Raw genomic sequence first — 16,725 nt, 5'->3', positions numbered from 1 at the left:
GGAAATGCATTGGACAGGGACCCGTTTCCTGGAGAAGAGCCACTACACCATATATTATAGCGGCCATCCAGTAAACCATGTGCTCGGAGAGTAGGTTTCTTAGTCAGTCGAAACTATGAAACCTGCTGTTATCGGCTTTGAAAACATAAGCGAAAGCCTATGCACTGTGCGTTTGCGAGGAAAGTTTAGAAATATAAGCCTCATTAACGTTCACGCACCTACCGACGAGACTGCAGAGTCGGAGAAGGATACTTCCTAAGAGGCAGTTGAGCGGACCGTTGAAGCCTGTTCCAGGTAGGAGATCAAAATCATACTTGGGGATTTTAATAGCCGAGTAGGGACGGAGCCCGTATTCGGGCGATACGTTGGCTCCCATACCAGTGATAACGGATACCAATGATAACGGACTACGGATTATTCATTAAGCAGTATCACGTGAACTGTTTGTTGAAAGTACCTGGCTTGCGCGGAAAGCGGTCCACAATCATACGTGAGACTTTCCACACGTGACCACTTTCAACCACGTGCTGATTGAACGCCACCTCTCAGCCTTGATGAACATCAGAATATATATGGGGGGGGGGGGGGGGCAATATAGACTCGGATCACTATCTCATTGGAATGGTGCTCCGGGCTCCAATTACAACACCACCTACAATCCTCTCTGACAATCATGTGAGAGTGAATACTGAAGCCATTCACAACACAGCCCTAACGTCACCTGTAAACACCTATAAAGGGAAAATGCATGCCGCAATAATCGCAGCTAACAACCCTGAAGATGAAGAATCAACAAATGATCTTCACAACCATCTGAAGAGCGTTATCGTTGATACAGCGACAAACGTACTTGGCTCCAGCCGAAAGAATGCTGCATACCGAGTTATGTTGTATTCTCAAAGAACGCGGGCACGCGCAGAGACTTATCACGAACTTCGTCAAGCGGAGAAGCGACTTCACAGACGGAAAAAGGAAGCCTGGGTAAACCAATAAGTCTGTGAACTAGAAAAGTACAGGGAGCAACCGCACCAGGCGCGGAACTTTTACCAACAGTCAGCAGGATGAAGCCTTATACACCTCGATGCTCATCCTGCCGATACAAAGAGGGAAATCAGATTTCCGACAGAATCGGCATATTGGAGCGATGGGTTGAGTATTTTGATGAACTGCTCAACAACCAAAATGTCGGCGAGTTGGAGGTCCCGCCAAACTGAAGATGACGGTCAAATGTTGCCCCCACCAAGCATAGAAGAAACAGTCCGTGCAATCCATCGGCTTAAAAACCGTAAGCCGCCAGGAGCCGATGGAATGACAGCCGAATTGGTTAAATATAGAGGCAACTACACCAAGTGGTTCATCAACTGATACTCAAGGTGTGGGATAACGAATCAATGCCTGACGACTGGCAATGAGGCATTATTTGTCCCATACATATAAAGGGAGATATCACACAGTGCAGCAATTATAGAGGTATCATGTTGCTGAGTACCATCTATAAGATATTCTCCGCTATCTTGCTAGGCCGGATAGCCCCATACGCCCAGAACATCATTGGCCCATACCACAGAGGCTTCACTCCAGGCAAATAAGCAATAGATCAGATTTTCTCTCTGCGGCAAGCGATGGCAAACTGTTGGAATATGGACACCAGTTGCACCATCGATTCATCAACTTTAAAGCCGCCTATGATAGCATAGCCAGGGTAAAATTTTATACGGTCATGAGAGAATTCGGTATCCCGACGAAATTAATAAGACTGACTAGGCTGACCCTGACCAATGTGCGAGGCCAGATAAAAGCAGCAGGATTTTCTTTGAAGACCATTCGACATCAAGAACAGTCTACGCCCTATCATGCGTCCTCTTTAACCTGGCCCTGGAGAAAGTAGTCTGTGATGCAGTCGCAAATGCGAAAGGTACCGTCCTTTTCAAGTCCAGCCAATTACTCGCCTACGTTGACGATATTGACGTTATGGGAGAACAACCCGAGAAGTACGGTCTATCTTCATCCAGATCCAGCAAGCGGTGCGAGGTCTTGGGCTGCACATTAATGAAGGCAAGACGAAGTACATGGTGGCAATGTCAACGCCAAAAACCAAAGAACGAGCAACAGCGAATCGCACGCGAATCAAACGAAAGCGATAAAGACAGGAGACACAACTTTGAGACCGTTGAAAATTTCTCCTATCTAGAGTCGAGAATCACAACCGATAACAGCTATGATGATGAAATCCGCGTACGGTTTTGAGCTTACAAAAACTGCTTCGCTCGAAATGTCCCACCATAGGGTCAAAACTCTTACTGTACAAGACAATTATCTTGCAGTCTTTATGTATTTCTCGTAAACCTGAGTTCTTAGCAATGCCATGAAACTTTTGGCCGCGTTCCGGATTCCGGAGCCTACATAACGACGAAATCTATGAGCAATACCAACACTATTTACGGTCACGCTTATACTGAGGAAAAGGAAGAGTCGGAGAAGGATATCTTCTACGAGACTGTAGAGGGGACCCCCAAAGCCTGTCGCAAGTAGGATATTAAACTCAGACTCGGAGATTTTAATAGCCAAGTAGATAAGGATCCCAGTGATAATGAACTACGGATTATTCAGTTAGGAGTATTGCACGGGATGGTTTCTGGAAGTACTTGGTTCGCGTGGAAAGCGGTCCACAAACGAACGTGGGCCTCTCCATTTTTAATCTCATCATAGGGTCTAAGCTCTTACTGTACAAGACAATGATCGTGCCAGTCCTTATGAATTCCTCAGAGATCTGGGTTTAGGTTGTGGATAAAATCGACTCAATGGACTTCGGTGAGGAGTCACTTAATCGGTATGGATGAGGATGATCCAGCCCGAAATGTTTATAATACAATATCTATGGTAGAAAAAGAAGACGAGGTAGACCCTGCCTGAGATGGAGCGAAGGCGTAGGCCAGCACTCCAGACAGCTTTTAGGGATATCGAATCAGTGAACCTTGGCGCAAAACCGGGGTGTCTAGAGTTTCTTATTAAGGCAGTCCCAGACGGGGGCGGTTGATGATGATTTGTAACAATTTTTCAATAAAAAAATTACTGGAAGTTTTCCTTGTATGTGGTGATCGTTCAAAAAATTTCCTAATTTCCTTCTAAAAACAACAAGTGCGATTAACCCTTTAGTAGGACATTTTTCAAGATGTAAGTTGCTGGAAAATTCAGAAGACAAAGAAAAATGTTTTTTTTGGAATTTTTAAGGTAGGCTAGTATCCTAAACGGGATAGGACCGATAAACGAAGAGAAGAATATACACACAGTAAGTCGATTTCAATGAGATAATAATTGTAATTGTAAATGAAAAAATAGATAATATTGCAATGCCATGAAACGTATGCCCCAAGGTAATTTCCGGTATTGATAAGATGTGGACCATACATTGGCGAAACAATAGGCTACTTATTTCTACTCGAATAACATCTTGGAAGTATTTTGTCTCGCAAGTAGGAATGAATTTAACTTTCAGCCATTGCAGAGAGTAAAATATTGAGGTTTTTTTTGTGACCTTATATATGATAGCAATGATCTGACACCAAAAGGATTTGATAACCGTGATAAAAAGTCAATTTTGTTGCTTCTACGTTAGGCAGGGATGAAATTATACGACTCCTTTTATGATCAGTGACACAAATGTTTCTAGTACTAAGCAAACAAACTTTCTCGTGCGTTTTTATAACAAATAGGCACCGAATTGTGTGTACATATGTGGGTTACATATTCCTGACTCGGATGAGAACAACATTCTAATAAAACATATGTGCACACACGAAAAGAATGAAATTGATGTTCGTAATGACTAATTTGATGGTTTGATTTATGTAATGGGATGATATCATGCCCAAATAAAATTTGTTATTCCAAGGTTTTATTGTCGTTTTTCTTCGTATAGGAGCTGGAGATATACATATATATATAGGAAACATCGCCATTGTGAAATTGTTCAATTTAATCCATTCTCCATTCTTAGATGATGTTTTTGTATAAAACTAATTTACTTGAAAGCAGTTTTACAAGATAAAGATGCTTTCATAAGCGCCATAATCATCTGAAAATAGAAATCGGAAGTCTCCAGCGAATCTCCAACTCTGGGAAATTCAATTTCCAGAAATAATTCTACCATCTTGAAATCGTGGCATTAACCCAATTACAAACTGATTCCGTCCGCATCCAGTTCTCTGAGCGCCACATTCCTTACAAGCTGGAAGAGACTCCCCCACAAACATTACAGAAACCATCCAAGAAAATGAAATAATGCAAGAAGTTATAACTTGCAAGCTTCCCCCTTTCGAATTGCTAATGAGCCATGTTACAATCATGATGCTAATTCTCCCGAAATTTTTTAATTAATTCCAGCTCTGAATGAGATGCAACAAGGACCTGGATGACAATGACAATGAAGTGTTAAGGAAACACAATCTTAAGAGACAGTTGATGTACTAAAACTTGTGATTATCGTCATGATTAAATTGGTGGGAAGTTTTCCAAGAAAGTTTTAATGGCAGTCGGGAAATAATTTTGGGTTGAATTTGTTTGGGAGGAACTGCAACTGGATACGCTTGAGTCAAATGACATGGAAAGGCGCACCATATAAAAGTTAAGTTTTTATTTGCGAGTTTATCAGGAATAGGATTAGGACGTTTGCACTTCCTGAATGATTCGGAAACTTATTTAAGGATAGGTCGAATTGTAAACTGTTTCCCAGAACGTAAGATGGATCTATTATTACGGCTGCTAAATGTTTCAAAATGATTTAATGAGGACATAAAAGCTAATCATAAGGTATTTAAACTCAAACCACTGGACATATTACCTCTAAGGAGTTCAAAAATATTGCAATATGCACAGATAAAATAACCCAAAGTGAAAGCCAAAGAAAAATATATGGTTTTGGCTTTTCGATTTATCCAAAGAGAACAAGTCAGCCGACTTTTCTTAATATAAAGGGTTTGTTCAGATTTTTTATTATATGGGTACATATATACCAAATGGTATAGAAGTTTCGAGCTGAGTTTCCCATATAGGCTGATCAGATATTTTGTCCTGGGTGTGTGTATGTATGAGGCTGGGGAGAGGCAAAACATCTGCGATCATCTTAGAGAAAAAAAAAGTTAACGGCATTTTAACGTACAGACTTAACTACAGTCCGCAAACTAGGATTATTAAAAAAAATTAAAAGCTAGATTTTTGGTGCTGTGTTAAACTTTTTTTTTGAATTTTGGTGTCTTTTTACGGTTTCTTCAATGAATAAAAAAAAACCACTGAATGAATCGCAATTATCCTAGTTTGCAGACCGTAGAAATATGTTCTGAATAAGTCGTGAAAATTTCAAAGAATTTGGTTGGATAGATTTTGGGCTATGGTGGCAGCCGATTTTCAACATGCGGTTTCGAGAAAAACGTATTTAAAATGTTGAATGCGATTTTTAGCCATAAAACCTGAACTGACCATTAATCTGCTATACCTAATTCATAAACCTTAGGTTTCGTGAAGAAACACATGTACAGCCTTGGCTTCAATTCTTGCCCTTTTAGCGAAGTCATTCGAACGTCATTCGGACCGATAAATACGAGCTTTATTACGGCGATCGACATAAATCTAGCATGTGACTTACTACGTGTTTAACACTATAATTTCTGAATAACTCCGAATTTCAAAAAGGCGCTTTGCCCATATATTCTACACTATAATAATAATCGTTGGCGCAACAATCCATGTTGGATCAGGGCCTCGAAGTGTGTTAGAGCGCTTCATTCAAGACCGTAACGGTACACTAGGAGGCAATGTGGTCAGCATTGCGCTCGCCCGAGATTATTACCCTGATTTGACTCAGGTACTCATTCACAGCTGAGTCGACTGGTATCCGACGTCAAATCACGATACAAATTCCACTGTCACCAGTGAGATTTGAACCACGACCTTCCGTACGACAGCCTTGCGCTCTAACCACTCAGCTATCCGGACACATTCTACACTATATCTAGATACAATTGATGCAAAAAAAAAATCGATTCCGCGAATCCGACACACGGGATGACCCCCTTAAGAGTGCGAATCAGTGTGTCATGACTAGCAACGAGCCATTATCCCGTGCGAAATAAGGGCGGGGGGATATCACGTAATGCAGCAATCATAGAGGTATAATGTTGCTGTGTATCACCTAAAAAGGCGCATTTACATTTCGGATTCATATCAGATATTCATATATACTTAAACCGCCACTTCTATATGAGTAAATTTAAACACCGATTAAATGCAAATTCGAAGTCGACTGACACGTATCGTGAAAGTTGGTTGTCCGTCTACTTTTCAGTATAGTGAAATAAATGTCAGTTGAATATTGGTGAGAAAAAACAGTAGTTTAAAGAAGAAGAACAAACAGCAGACGAAAAATTCAAAGCAACATTTATAACATGAAGAATCAACTTTCCGGCCAAAGTAGTGATGATTAGTTAAAGTGGTTCCATATTCTTTCTTGTTTGCTCCTACATTCTTAGCATCATTTGAAAAATTATGGTTATCCTGACGTGACAGAGGTCGTGAGTCTTCAAGGGAACCAGCTTTAAAAGTAAGCCTTCCGAAATCAGCAGGATTCATTCTTAGGAAAATTGAAAACAGTGTAGGATCCCCAATGCTGAACTGAGACATTAATTGGCTGTAGACAATAACTTTTTCAAGTCTCCACTCTCAAACCATTTTAAAAATAATAACACAACTCGGGAACCTGGAAACCTCTCAAATTTTCGCCAAAAACACACTGACACTCCCACGGCTGAAATTTTGCATAGATATCCACAAGTACATGACAGATATTGTCTTAAAGTTGCAAAAAACACGTAAAATTTCCATATTAAAAAGTACTTTGACATTTATATCCTATATCCTTTGATATTTATATCATTCAAGTATACAGGGTGTTTCAAAATTACTTGACTAACTGTGTGCCAGGCGATTCCTCGTGCAATTCTAAGCAAGCAATATATAGTAATTTTTTCAATTTCGCAGTCGCAGACTTTACACCAGTAAAATCATAATAACTAAAAATCTGCTTTACTCAAGAGCATTGGATTAAACTTCGAGTTGCGGTTAAGACTTTAGAATATAAAGGTTACCTTCCTCCTCCTGAAAATAGAGTAGGCTGCGTAGAAATCATCAAACCAACATTTTTTTTGTTAAATCCAATTTTTCTCAAATGTTAATATACACAATATAACTAATTTTCTTAAAAAATGAATTTTTGTTTTATCGTGATAAAATTTTCTTAACATCATTTCATCCTGCTTTAATAACATTCTCATTGACATCTTTGCAGCAGAATAACTTATTTCGGAAGGAACTACATCTAAGGCCTTATGGCGTCCCAATAAACCATCTCTTAAATGACTTCACAGAAAGTGATACAGTGGATTTAGATCGGACTATTTTACAGGACATCTTACCGGCATATAATAGTCTTTCCAACATTAACGATAGTTTTGGTTAAACAAGTCTGCATCGCCTTTAAAATTAAGTGGAAGCGTCCCATCGTGGTGATACCACATCTTGATCCTTCTGGTAAGTGGCTCATTTTGTAATAAATCAAGCGGAAAATCCCAGAAAAAAAATGTATATCCTTCCCCTGTCAATCATTTTGTGAAAATATAAGACCCCAATTTCTATCCAAGCTTTTAAACACCATCTGTTTCCATAGTATGTTTCACGATTCAACTCAAACGCTGACTATTGTGGTGATTAAAAGTTCCTTCTTGGGTAATAAATCTTGGTCCCTAAAAAACATCTTTTTAGTGAAGTGATTGTGAACCCCGAAAATGTACTCCACACACTAAAAAGTAATTTAGGTAATTAGTGTTTTTAGTATAAATAGAACCGTAGAATCGCAATTGTTTTCAGTAGCTTTGTACTGATGAAGGGAGTGAGTTTCTCCCGAAATATCATATATATATACATAATAAAATAAATTGTAGTTTGGAGTGAGCTACTATAATAATAATCCACTCAGCATGCTGAGCATGCTGAGTGGATCACCGCCGAAGGCACCCGCCATGCCAATACACCTGGCATGAATTTCGCGGATGTTACCGAAGAGGAAGTTCGACGAGCCATAAACAGCTCGAAGAACTGGAGGGGCCCAGGTCTGGATCGGGTGCAGAATTTCTGGTATAAGAAATTTACCAGCGTACACAGTCGGTTGGCACGCAGTATAAATGAGGTCATGAGTCGACCGGAGGAATTTCCACCTTTCCTCACTGCGGGAATTACCTACCTTATCCTTAAGAAGGACACGGTGCAGGACCCCGCAGACACAAGACCGATCACTTGCTTACCAACCCTCTACAAATTCATCACGTCCATTATTAGTGGAAGGATCAATGCGCACCTCGAGACCAACAACATTCTGTCCGAGGAGCAGAAGGGCTGCCGAGTTGGGTCAAGGGGTTGCAAAGAGCAACTCATTATCGACTCGGTAGTTGTAGGACAAGCAACTAGAGGCCAAAGAAACCTCTTCAGTTGCTATATCGATTATGCCAAGGCTTTTGATAGCGTTCCGCATACCTGGCTAATCGACATCCTACATCTGTATCGCATTGATCCGAAACTAATAAAGTTTTTGGCGACAGTCATGGAAGGGTGGCATACCACCTTGTCAGTCCGTACATCTGAGGGTGCTAATACCTCAGAGCCCATCCGTATTCGGAGGGGCATCTTCCAGGGGGATTCATTGAGTCCTCTTTGGTTTTGTATGGAACTGAACCCCCTTTCATGGCTACTGAATGATGCTAGAGGGCATGGTTTTGCAATAAAATATGGCCTACGTGCTAAGTGCGAACTGACACACTTGATGTACCTAGATGACATCAAGCTGTATGCTGGTACCGACAACCATCTTAGAAGTCTGTTGCGAATAATAGACATGTTCAGCCGTGATATTCGGATGGAGTTTGGATTAGACAAATGTCGAATCCAAGCCATCCGCAAAGGTCATCACGAGCCACATACCGGACATAGCATTGGTGACCTCCACATCGAAGCTATGACCGAGACAGACTTCTACAAGTACCTAGGAATTCTGCAAGGAACCCATGCTCGAGTTGGTGATCTGAAGGAAGCTCTGCTGTCCGAATTCCTGCGACGTGTAAAGCTGGTGCTGAAATCGCATCTCTCGAGGAAGAATAAAATAAGCGCGTTGAATGTATTCGCCATCCCTTCACTGGCTTATGCATTCGGAATATTGCCGTGGACGAAGACCGATCTGGAAAACGTCCAGCGGCGGATACGGACAACTATGTCCAAATTCCGAATGCATCACCCAAAGTCGGCCGTGGAGCGGATGAACCTGCCTCGTGACATTGGAGGTAGGGGCGTGGTTGACGTGGCAACATCATCGCCACGTCGACTCGCTGCGCGCTTATTTTTACAGCAAAGAGCAGGCGAGTCCCTTGCATGCGGCTGTCTGTAAGGCAGACTGTGGACTGACTGCACTTAACTTGAAGGGTCGATCCTTCAATCCTCTGAGTGGGGTGAAGTCGGACCAAGAGCGGATCGATGAATGGAAGTCGAAGGCAATGCACGGTAAACACGTGAATTGTCTTTGGGAGCCATTTGTCGATTTGCATCTGTCGAACAGATGGCTGTGTGCTGGGGAGCTCTTTGCTGAGACGGAGGGGTTTATGTGTGCCATTCAGGATGGCGTGGTCGCCACCCGAGCTTATAAAAAGCTCATCATGAAAGAACGGGTGGAGAACGACCAGTGCAGAATGTGTGGTTCGGCGTTAGAGACGTTGGACCATCTCATTTCTGGCTGTACTGTTATGGCACCGGTGCAATACATCACCAGGCATAATGCTGTATGTAAGGTTATCCATCAAAACCTTGCATATAAGCATGGGCTGATCACGGGGACATGTCCGGTTTACCGATACGAGCCGCAAGCAGTACTTGATAGTTCTGCTTACAGCATGTATTGGGACCGGCAAGTTCTGACTGATCGCCATACAGCACACAACAAGCCTGACGTACTGTTAGTTGACAAGACGGGTCACTCCGCGTATATTATTGATGTTGCTATCCCCCATAATAACAACATTGAACGGAAATACGTGGAGAAGAAGGTGAACTATGAGCCATTGGCTCGGGAAATCAAAGAAATTTGGCGTCTCGAGCGGGTGGTTGTAGTTCCCATAATATTGTCAGCTACAGGTATTGTACCTAAATCCCTGACGGCTTCCCTTGATGTCCTGGGACTTTCGCACAGTCTGGTTCAAACCATGCAGAAGTACACCATTCTGCATACGTGCTTGATGTTGCGGGGAGTACTCGACGGATTCTCCCACTGACCTACCACCGGCCACCACCACCAGTGCCCCTTTTAGTTTTTAAGTAGGCAGGATCGTCCGAGCCTAAATGCTTGGCACTTAGTGCTAGTATTAGGTAAAATCCGGCATCTGCCGAGATTGTCATAACTCGGAAATAATAATAATATTACTGATATTGCCGTGGACGAAGACCGATCTGGAAAACGTCCAGCGGCGGATACGGACAACTATGTCCAAATTCCGAATGCATCGCCCAAAGTCTGCCGTGGAGCGGATGAACCTGCCTCGTGACATCGGAGGTAGAGGCGTGGTTGACGTGGCGGCACAACATCATCGCCAAGTCAACTCGGTGCGCGCTTATTTTTACAGCAAAGAGCAGACCAGCCCCTTGCATGCGGCTGTCTGTAAGGCAGACTGTGGACTGACTCCACTTAACTTGAAGGATCGATCTTTCAATCCTCTGAGTGGGGTGAAGTCGGACCAGGAGCGGATCGAGGAATGGAAGTCGAAGGCAATGCACGGTAAACACGTGAATTGTCTTTGGGAGCCATTTGTCGAACAGATGGCTGTGTGCTGGGGAGCTCTTTGCTGAGACGGAGGGGTTCATGTGTGCCATTCAGCATGGCGTGGTCGCCACCCGAGCTTATAAAAAGCTCATCATGAAAGAACGGGTGGAGAACGACCAGTGCAGAATGTGTGGTTCGGCGTTAGAGACGTTGGACGATCTCATTTCTGGCTGCACTGTTATGGCACCGGTGCAATACATCACCAGGCATAATGCTGTATGTAAGGTTATCCATCAAAACCTTGCATACAAGCATGGGCTGATCACGGGAACATGTCCGGTTTACCGATATGAGCCGCAAGCAGTACTTGATAGTTCTGCTTACAGCATGTATTGGGACCGGCAAGTTCTGACTGATCGCCATACAGCACACAACAAGCCTGACGTACTGTTAGTTGACAAGACGGGTCGCTCCGCGTATATTATTGATGTTGCTATCCCCCATAATAACAACATTGAACGGAAATACGTGGAGAAGAAGGTGAACTATGAGCCATTGGCTCGGGAAATCAAAGAAATTTGGCGTCTCGAGCGGGTGGTTGTAGTTCCCATAATATTGTCAGCTACAGGTATTGTACCTAAATCCCTGACGGCTTCCCTTGATGTCCTGGGACTTTCGCACAGTCTGGTTCAAACCATGCAGAAGTACACCATTCTGCATACGTGCTCGATGTTATGGGGAGTACTCGACGGATTCTCCCACTGACCTACCACCGGCCACCACCACCAGTGCCCCTTTAGTTTTTAAGTAGGTAGGATCGTCCGAGCCTAAATGCTTGGCACTTAGTGCTAGTATTAGGTAAAATCCGGCATCTGCCGAGATTGTGATAACTCGGAACTATAATAATAATATACTATAATAATTGGCGCAACAATCCATATTGGATCAGGGCCTTGAAGTGTGTTTCATTCAAGACCGTAACGGTACACTACACTACACTGTAGGAGGCAATTTGGTCAGCATTGCGCTCGACCGAGATTATTACCTTGATTTGACTCAGGTACTCATTCACAGCTGAGTCAACTGGTATCCGACATCCAGTCACAATTACAAATTCCACTGCCACCAGTGAGATTTGAAACGCGAACTTCCGCTACGACAGCCCAGCGCCCTAACCACTTGAGCCATCCGGACAAGGATAGACTAATGGTCTACCAATTTCACCAGCTTGACGTTTCAATTCCAAGGCGGGAAATATTAAATAAATAGCCATATTGGTATATTGTCAAATGCATGTACATTCCGCCCAAACTAGAGGCCCGTCGTCCTTTGTTCGATCGCGTTTAGCTTACAACATGTCTTAGGTAATTACTATAATATTATGTAAACATTGAAGTTTTTAAATGGAAATGGATTTTAGGGTTTAGGGTAAAGGTACCAATTATCAGGTTTTCTTTTTAAAATAAATAAAATTCATCGAGTGATTGCCGGAATGGAACTGAGGAAATTGAAAGGAGTAAATTGGAAAAGCTAACGGGTACTAAAATATGAGATAGCGAAGGAGCGTTACATATTACTACATTTATTCTCTTGTCCTTGAATGAGACGAATGAAATAACGCGCATGTCACCAAGCTACGGGCACTATAGGTGTTTCTTTCCCATGAACAGGTTACCATAACTTATTATAACTAACATCAATCACATGTTCTTAACAAGTCATACGTTTTTAACAAACTTTCATCACGACAAAAACGGAAATTCGTTTTTTAAGAAAATTAGCATTTTAGGTAGTTAAAATTTGAGAAGAATTGGGTTAGACAACAAAATTTTCGTGCAGAAAAACACAATTTTTGCATTTGGCAAACTGTGATTTCTACGCAGGTTACTCTATTTTCACAAAGAAACCTTTATATTCTAGAGTGAAACCGTAACTGGTATTCTATGTTAATTTCAGTGCTCTAACTATCGTAGATTTGATATTGCGAGTTGTCCCAATTACCTAATACTAGCACTAAGTGCCAAGCATGTAACCTCGGACGATCCTACCTACTTAAAAACTAAAGGGGCGCCGGTGGTGGTGGCCGGTGGTAGGTCAATGGGAGAATCCGTCGAGACACTCCCGCAATATCGAGCACGTATGCAGAATAGTGTTGATTTGATCATTCCTTTATTATTTATTTAGTTATTATTATTTAAAACGTGTAAAGCCTGAAACTTTTTAGAAATTACATTTTTTGTTGCAGCCAAATTGAATTGAATTACTGAATATTTTTTGCTTAGAATTGTATCGCCTGACATACAGTTCGTTAGGCAATTTTGAAATACCAGTATATTTGAAGGATATAAATGCAAATTGTCAAAATATTTTTTAATATGGAAATTTTACGTATATTTTTTAATTTTAAGCCCTTTGACATGATATGAATGACTCAAACCAGGGTAAAAATCTCGGGTAAGCGCAATGCTGACCGCATTGCATCCTTTAGTGTACCGTTACGGTCTTGAATGAAGCGCTGTAACACAATTTAAGGTGCTGATCCAAACGGATTGTTGCGCCAACGATTATTATTATTTCCGAGTTATCACAATCTCGGCAGATGCCGGATTTTAAATAATACTAGCACTAAGTGCCAAGCATTTAGGCTCGGACGATCCTACCTACTTAAAAACTAAAGGGACGCTGGTGGCAGTGGCCGTTGGTAGGTCAGTGGGAGAATCCGTCGAGTACTCCCCGCAACATCGAGCACGTATGCAGAATGGTGTACTTCTGCATGGTTTGAACCAGACTGTGCGAAAGTCCCAGGACATCAAGGGAAGCCGTCAGGGATTTAGGTACAATACCTGTAGCTGACAATATTATGGGAACTACGACCACCCGCTCGAGACGCCAAATTTCTTTGATTTCCCGAGCCAATGGCTCATAGTTCATCTTCTTCTCCACGTATTTCCGTTCAATGTTGCTATTATGGGGGATAGCAACATCAATAATAAACGCGGAGCGACCCGTCTTGCCAACTAACAGTACGTCAGGCTTGTTGTGTGCTGTATGGCGATCAGTCAGAACTTGCCGGTCCCAATACATGCTGTAAGCAGAACTATCAAGTACTGCTTGCGGCTCATATCGGTAAACCGGACATGTTCCCGTGATCAGCCCATGCTTGTATGCAAGGTTTTGATGGATAACCTTACATACAGCATTATGCCTGGTGATGTATTGCACCGGTGCCATAACAGTGCAGCCAGAAATGAGATGGTCCAACGTCTCTAACGCCGAACCACACATTCTGCACTGGTCGTTCTCCACCCGTTCTTTCATGATGAGCTTTTTATAAGCTCGGGTGGCGACCACGCCATCCTGAATGGTACACATGAACCCCTCCGTCTCAGCAAAGAGCTCCCCAGCACACAGCCATCTGTTCGACAAATGGCTCCCAAAGACAATTCACGTGTTTACCGTGCATTGCCTTCGACTTCCATTCCTCGATCCGCTCCTGGTCCGACTTCACCCCACTCAGAGGATTGAAAGATCGATCCTTCAAGTTAAGTGGAGTCAGTCCACAGTCTGCATTACAGACAGCCGCATGCAAGGGGCTGGTCTGCTCTTTGCTGTAAAAATAAGCGCGCACCGAGTTGACTTGGCGATGATGTTGTGCCGCCACGTCAACCACGCCCCTACCTCCGATGTCACGAGGCAGGTTCATCCGCTCCACGGCAGACTTTGGGCGATGCATTCGGAATTTGGACATAGTTGTCCGTATCCGCCGCTGGACGTTTTCCAGATCGGTCTTCGTCCACGGCAATATTCTGAATGCATAAGCCAGTGAAGGGATGGCGAATACATTCAACGCGCTTATTTTATTCTTCCCCGAGAGATGCGATTTCAGCACCAGCTTTACACGTCGCAGGAATTCGGACAGCAGAGCTTCCTTCAGATCACCAACTCGAGCATGGGTTCCTTGCAGAATTCCTAGGTACTTGTAGAAGTCTGTCTCGGTCATAGCTTCGATGTGGAGGTCACCAATGCTATGTCCGGCATGCGGCTCGTAATGACCTTTGCGAATGGCTTGGATTCGACATTTGTCTACAGGTTTGGCAATCCTTAGTCTTCCAGTAGGCTTTCTAACTGTCTGGCGGTTGCTTAACTGATAATAATTTAACGATTGCCAGGTAAAATTTTTCGTGGAACGAAGCATGTATATTTTTAAGTAGCCAATTCTTAGACTGTTTATTAAAAGTGTTTACGAGCGATGAAGATGCTCATAAAATTCTGGTACTATCTACCTTATTGTACACTAACCGCAAGCTTCGTGGGGACATACATATACATACACATGTCTGCCTCCATTAGTTGATACTAGTATACAAAGAAAGAATAGAATACTAGTATACAAAGAAAGAAGCTGAAAAAGGAGAGCTAAAGAGTCGCCATGAAACACGCTGTTCACGTAAGCTTACTTTATACGGTGATGACGTCATGCAATTCTTAAAGAGCCATTTGATCCGGTCCACCATCATGTGGATATGGACTTAGGATCCCGCACATCCTAAACAACTACCCAGCTTTAGTCTAGTTTAGCCTAAAACAACTGGCGATTTAGTTGAATATAATTCCCAACCTTGTGTTTTTGCGATGATATAAATGGGCGTTTTTCCACCTGTTGGCACTTTTGGTCACGCTGCTCCTACGGCAGAGGTGAGGCAGCATCTGAAGAGATGCCTCTGCCCTGGACGAAACCGCTAGTCATTTTTTGGTTTTCTTATTCATAAATTTACGTCAAATGCAAGATTTTCCATTCTATGACTTTATTAATAATAGTTAGATTGCATTCGAACTTTCCAGGATTGTGTCCTATGTCATTGTCTTTACTGCTACCACTGTACTCCAAGGATGAAGGAGGAATGCTTTGGGCTAAATTTCTAAAATATGTAAATATACCATTATTAACTTTATTTGAGCAGATATGGGAATGAGATTTATTTCGAGGCCAAGTTTGTCGGTTGAGTAGGTTCTGATAACGAGATTTGTTCCGCTTTTCGAGGTACACAGTTTGAGTCGTTACTCCCTTGTGTTTCACCCAATATAAAAACAAGATCAACTTCGAAAAGTACTAACCATTTGATAGCCCACATGACTATATTATGTGAAACAAAAATTACACCGCCCTTTCGCATATATGGGAGCCTTCTTAATCCCAACACAAAATGATCCCACTCGCTGCATGTGCACCAAATTTTATGGCAATCGTTAGCAATTAGAGGTCATTTCTGGAGTCGGAGACGTTGTTTCTCCGGCAGTCGAAAGAAAGGCGAATATATCATACTCGCGGCTCTAGGCGTGATTTCGTGAGAACCGTCAAGTGCGCAATCGGGCATCTAGCCGTGAAAGGATTGCTACTCCAACGTCATTCTCGTGTCGGTTTTTCGTCCGTAAGTTCTTCGTACACAAAATTCAGATATTCACATGTGAATCTGGCCCAGATGAAACTGGAAGCTCCATGGAAGGCAGCACAGATAGAGCAACAGATACGTTAGGTGGACGCTCGGTAGAAGCAGTTGCTAGGAGAAGGCTATGTAACTAGCAGAGAAAAAGTTAATTTACTATGAAGGAGGATGGGGTCGGTAACTTTATTTTTAGATTTAGCCTTATCATGCGTACATATATTAGACTTTGGATTTTCACACAAATCGACTGATTTATTCTGAAGCTAAATATGAATGAGCCTACCACTAATTTCTTTTGCTTGTTAAGGACGAAATAAAAATCGCAGAATTCACCGCCAGGTTTTTCATTGTGGCTTTTTTTAAGCCGGGGTAACGACCGCGCCGTCCTACATGGCACATGTAAATCCATCCGTCTCAGCTGAAAGCTTTCCAGCA

The sequence above is a fragment of the Hermetia illucens genome, chromosome 3 (genome assembly GCF_905115235.1).
Source record: "Hermetia illucens chromosome 3, iHerIll2.2.curated.20191125, whole genome shotgun sequence".
Taxonomy (NCBI): domain Eukaryota; kingdom Metazoa; phylum Arthropoda; class Insecta; order Diptera; family Stratiomyidae; genus Hermetia; species Hermetia illucens.
The sequence above is the reverse complement of the archived record's forward strand: the minus strand, read 5'-3'. Positions refer to the sequence as shown.